Source organism: Trachypithecus francoisi, unplaced genomic scaffold (assembly GCF_009764315.1).
Source record: "Trachypithecus francoisi isolate TF-2019V2 unplaced genomic scaffold, Tfra_2.0 Lachesis_group3, whole genome shotgun sequence".
NCBI classification, from domain to species: Eukaryota; Metazoa; Chordata; class Mammalia; order Primates; family Cercopithecidae; genus Trachypithecus; species Trachypithecus francoisi.
The window spans coordinates 25083222-25089221 of NW_022681468.1; positions in this window are offsets into that span (position 1 = coordinate 25083222).

Genomic DNA, 6000 nt, shown 5'->3' on the forward strand with positions numbered 1-6000 from the left:
GAAAGATTAATAAAAAAACAAGTAAGATAATTATTTACCCAGTCATTCTACTTAATCAAGGGCGGCCTGATCACCCTTGATCCTGAACTAGAATGACTGGGTAAATCACACTGTATAGCAGTGTGAAAACGGACTAATACGGGATATAAGTAATCGCAAGGTACAGGTGGGAAGAAAAAAACCTGGGACCATACCTGCACATAAGGACACATTGTAACTCCCATGTAACAAATAGTCTCCAAGAGATGCTTGTAGAAACATAACTTACAGAAAAGGGAGCTTGTTTCGTCCTGATGCATTTCCATTTTGTATCCTCGTTGTTATATATTTTACACATTTTTCACAAAGCTACTCCTCATGAATTAATAGATTCTAGGTTTGATTATCATAGTTTATCCTATGCAAATCAGGTACAACATTCTAAAAGTATTCCATAAATAAGGATTCTTCATCTAGTAAATACCACATATGTTTGCCAGGAGGTCTGTAATTAGCATGTTTCAAAAAGGATTTGACCAGATGATCATTCTTTCTTTCCTGGACCACCACTCAGTAAAAGGAGAAAATAGATTATAGATCTACTTCTAGACATTTTCTTCCCAACAGCTAAATTCATATGTAAAAGATTTAATATATAGTATGCAATGACCATCAAAAGGTTCATAGACACATCAATTGACTTTGAAGACTTTAAAAGTATCTGCTTTTAGTTATCCCTTATACATAGGGCATTTATTTTGGTAAATATAAGCTATAAGCACCATTATTTTTAATATAATTTTGAAAGATATTTCTATAATTAATTAGCAAAGCCTAGGCTTTTATGTAATTTTTTAAAAATGTAAATGACTGAAGAGCTCTAGAAATGACATCTTAATGAGAATACTAAAATTCAAGCCCACAGTGAAGGCATAATAGATAATGTATTATGTGGAACTTGTTCAAGGTATAAATAACTCAAGAAAAGAGATTAGCAGCCTGATGGAAGTCTTCATCTGCTTTTTACCCAAAAGTTGGCAGTTTAATAGGAAGAACAGCATGCTATGCCTAACTCCTGTTTTTTTGAGGGGAGGGAGTAAGAATGAAAGCTGAGGAGAGGCATAATTTTTTAATTGTTTAGGGCTGACAAAGTTTTTATGAAGTACTCAGTATAATATAATTCCTCAAGGTAAAAATTTATCTTTGTAAATTCATCGTAAAGCAGAAAGAAATAGCGGGAGAACACAAAAAATGAGAATTGGGTGAAAATATGTGATACCACTCTCTGTGTTGTCTTTTATCATACGTATTTTGAACCCTGAAATTTAAGTCCACAGACTCAGAAATATCCCTTCTGCTTCCAACTGTAGCTATTTTATTTTGATTAAGGCCAGGCCTAGGCTCTTGGAGCTAGAATTAAGGAGAAAGCATAGAATCCTCTATTTGCTCATTTGTCTTCACATTCCTAGTCTCTGAGTTGTAGTAGTTGGTTGTTAAAATATTTGACTACCTAAGTGAGAGAAGTATCTTCCCTAGCAGAAGCACAAAAGAATAAGCCCAGCTACCTTGCACATGAGAGGAGAACATTTACCCACTTCATTGATGTTGGGCTTGGCCACGCAACTTTGGCTTCTTCCTCCACCAATCAAAACACAAAGCATAACAAAAATCCACGTACACATCACTTCATAGAAATACACCTAGAAGAAAATCAGTACCTTCATATGACCAGTTTTCAGATAAGCTTGGCTAGGACCATCATGCTATGTTAACTTTGTAACTAGGGCTCATTATCCAGTAAGGAGCAGGTCTCCATGAAGAGGCTACTGTCGTGATTCCAGTTAATTCAATGGGCTGACTTCCCTCTCTAGATCAAGGACTGAATATACTCGGTAAGTCTACATTACCATTTCTGGAGAAAGAAGTTCTCTTCAGTTCTTTGTGAACATTAGCATAAGAAACAAAGGTCCTGAGTGTTAGGTTATAATGTTAAGGAGAAAAAAGGCACACCAGTTTTCAATATGACAATAGCATAAAACAATTGTAAAAAATGAAAGCTTTATCTTCAGCATTCACAGCAGCCCCTCTCTGCATATCTTCCCCTCCTCTTCTTTCTCCATCACTTTAGGCTTCCTGAAATTTCTGTACCTCTTAAACATACTTCCAAACCACCTATGTAGGAAGAATTTGAGATGTTAATTTTAATTTAGAATAAAATTAAGGATGTTTTTTCTGTTCAAAGGTGTTGGCAATTTTAAGTTTTCTTTCAAATTACAAACTAAAAGCTCCTGCTGACTCTCTTGGCATTCTGTTCTTTGCAGAAAAAAAATACAAAATATAAAATAGTATGTGTCAAGTACAAAGTGACCCTGAACATTAGACGATGCTCGATTTTCACAACGGGAAGATCAGTAAAAATTTTGGATGATTTTATTGCTATTTTAGCCAAGCTAAAATTGACTTACTTGTAGTATAAAGTGAATGGTCAAATGTATACCTATAATATATAGTCTTAGTTTAATTATGTGTGCATATTTAAATCACATATTATATAGCAGATAGAAATGCTATTTTTTTCTATCTCACATTCCTTTCAACAATTTTATCTAAACCCTTCACGTACTTATCTAACAGAGTATCCTGGAACATATCATTTCACTTCTACCGAGTTATTTCAAGTATGACATTTCAAAATACACTCAGTGCTCACTAGATATTTTGTTCCAAGCTAAAAGTGCCCATTCATGAAATTAGAATATTTTATTTTCTTCTTTCTATCATAGATAATATACTCACAATGCAAGCACACAAGGTACAAAACCTTACTTACCCTATTGTTTTTAAAATGGTCTTTACACTTGTTTACTGGTTAATATGGCATTCTACCCTGACAATTGTAAGGTCATGACCAAGAATAAACTCATCCTGAAGTCACTTTTCTCCATTTCCACAAATGTTGCAAAGTGACTTCTGCAACAACCCAAACCATCTTTTATTAAGGTCATTTCAGGCTAATGTGCTTCTTCAACAATAATTTTTGGTTTCAAAACAACAAGGAAAGTGAAGAAGCATGCATAGTGTGGGAAACTTTGTAAAGGTTCTAAATTAAGGCAATTAGCTCTTTACTGAGAACAACTGTGTGACAGGGACAAGTCAAAACCCCAAAGAAAACCAAAGTTAACATCTTTCTGCATTTCTCCTAATAATAAATTATTTGACATATTAGTTCCACATTATAGGCAATTTTATATCCTGCCTTTTCTTGCCTAACTAAGCATTTTCCATATCATTAAGTATTCATCTTAAGTATCATTTAAATGACTGCACAATATTCCCTAATGTACACACATCATAATTTACTCAACATTCTCCCTCTTGATGAATGTTTAGGTTATTTTCAATGCCTTATTATTGTAAGCAGTAGTTCAATAAATTTTATTGTGCATAAATCTTTGCCTACACTGCTGATTATTTCATTATAATGGATTCCTAGAAGAGAAATGATGAGGTAAAACAATATGTACAACTTTGAGGCTGATAAAACAGATTGATACATTGCTTTCCTGGCAGTTATGTTAAATTTTTCACTCTTAGCAGTGGCAAGAGAGAGCCAATTGCTATATCTTTACTGGTATTGAGCATTTTGCATCTTATTTTATTATTTGATAGTTGAAAGCATTGTTTCTGCAGCATTTTAAATCACAAATAAAGCTAAATCTTTTTTTTTTTTTTTTTTTTTTTCGAGACAGCATCTTGCTCTGTTGCCCAGGCTGGAGTGCAGTGGCATGATCTCAGCTCACTGCGCATACTCAGCTTCCTGGATTCAATGATTCTCCTGCCTCAGCCTCCAGAGTAGCTGGGATTACTGGCAGACGCCATTATGCCTTGCTAATTTTTATATTTTTAGTAGAGATGGAGTTTCACCATGTTGGTCAGGCTGGTCCCCAACTCCCGACATTATGATCCACCCGCCTCAGCCTCCCAAAGTGCTGGGATTACAGGCGTGAGCCACCGCGCCCGGCCATCAAAATCTTTATGTGTATTTTGGTAGCCATTTATATTTTCTCTTTTGCGATTTGTTTCATGTTCTTTCCCATTTCTTTATTGATTATTTACTGCTTTATCAGTCTGTGTGAACTTCATATATGTTTATAACATTAACATTTTGTTAATTATATCTGTTAAAATCATTGGTCTCACTATTTTTTATAATTTTCCATCATTTTTGCAATCAGAAATGTGTATATTTTTGCATAGTAAAGTATCATATTTTAAATTAACTATTTTTATTCCCTTATGTTTAAAGTGTCATTTGCCATGCAGGGTCAAATAGTCACCTATATTTTGTCTGTTTTTTCTTAATGGTTTGATAATTACTTGTCTACTGATTTCACATATAATTATTTAAACCATCCATGGCAGATAAGCTTTAAGGTGGTCCTTGCAATCTCTGTCTCCAGATGGAAACCCTCCCTGGCTGCCAGTTTGGTTGCAGCCTTTCAGGGAACACAGCTAAGCCATGCTCAGAATCCTGACCTGTGGAAACTGTGAGATAGAAAAGGTTGTTGTTAAAGCCTCTAAATTTGTGGTGATTTATTACACAGTATAGAAAGCTAATACAGATTTTGATGTCAGCAATGGGGTGCTTATATAACTAATACCTAAAAATATGGGAGTATCCTTAGAATTGAGCATTGGGCAAAGGCTAAAAAAATTTTGAGCAGCATAATAGAAAAAACCCAAAAGGCACTGAACAGACTGTTAGTAAAACATCTGGACCTGGACTGTTAGGAAAAATGCTGCCAGGGAGCGCTCAGAAAGTAAAAGTAAGATACTGAAAACTGAAGAAAAGTGGATCATATTTGTGTAGTGGCAGACAGCTAAACAAAATTGTCTCCTGAAGTTATATGAAAAGCAGAAATTTTACATGATGAACTTGGATTTTTAGGTAAGGATACTTTAAAAAAAAATGGCGAAGTTGTCACTTTGTTTCCTCTTGCTAATTATAGCAAAAGGTTAAAAAGACAGAGATAAGTTGAGGGAAGAACTGATGAACACAACGGAACCAGGATGTAATACTGAACATTCTCAGTCTTACCAGATGGCAGAAAATGCTGAAATTAAGAGAGCATGGTCATGAGAAAAGTCTGAGGAAAGAACTATACAATCTTTTGCTAAAAATTTAGAGTATTCAGTCATACTGGATGGTCTTTTAAGAGATTAAAGGACTATCTCAGAGATCCTCTCACTCACCATAGTGCCTCAGCCATCTCAACGGGACCCCAAATTAGATAATAGGTTAACTTGAAAAGATCCTCTGTGTGTTGCTTTGTCTAATGGCATGAACACAATTGAGGTCCACAAAGTTCTTGAGAAAATTATTTCAGCACAAACTACCAAATTGGACTGAAAGAGACAAAAAAAAATCTTGTCATACTCTCAAAATTCTATTTGCAGGAAACAGGCTGATAAAACTATTCAGCTGGAAAACACATGCTAACATTCATGAAAAAGAAGAATGTCTCAGAGAATGGAAGAAGAGCCCAGAGGGCAGCGCTTAGAACCACAGAGAATCATTCTCAGGCTTTCAAGCCTAATCAACAAATTTCCGACATTTACCCATTGGGATTTCAGAACTGCTATTGACTAGTGACTCATACTTACTTACCTTCCCTTTTCCTCTTTAAGGACTAAAATGTCTATATCTGTTATTCTGTCTGTCCCACACACACATGTTAGATATACTGGGGGAAGATAACTCATCCCTGTAGTGATGCAGGTCCACAGAGAATAATGTGCCTTATAATCGACGATTAACAGAGTACACATGAGAGTTTCATTCACACCTGAGGTTGATGTATATGACGAAACTTTTATTTTCACTCTAAATTAATGCTTTAATGAAATGAGACTCTTGGGAATCTTGGGATAGAGTGAATGCATTTTGCATGTGGAAGTAACAGGAATCACTGCAAACCAGAGAGAAGACTGTGATAGACAGACTTTTAAAGTAGCTCCCAT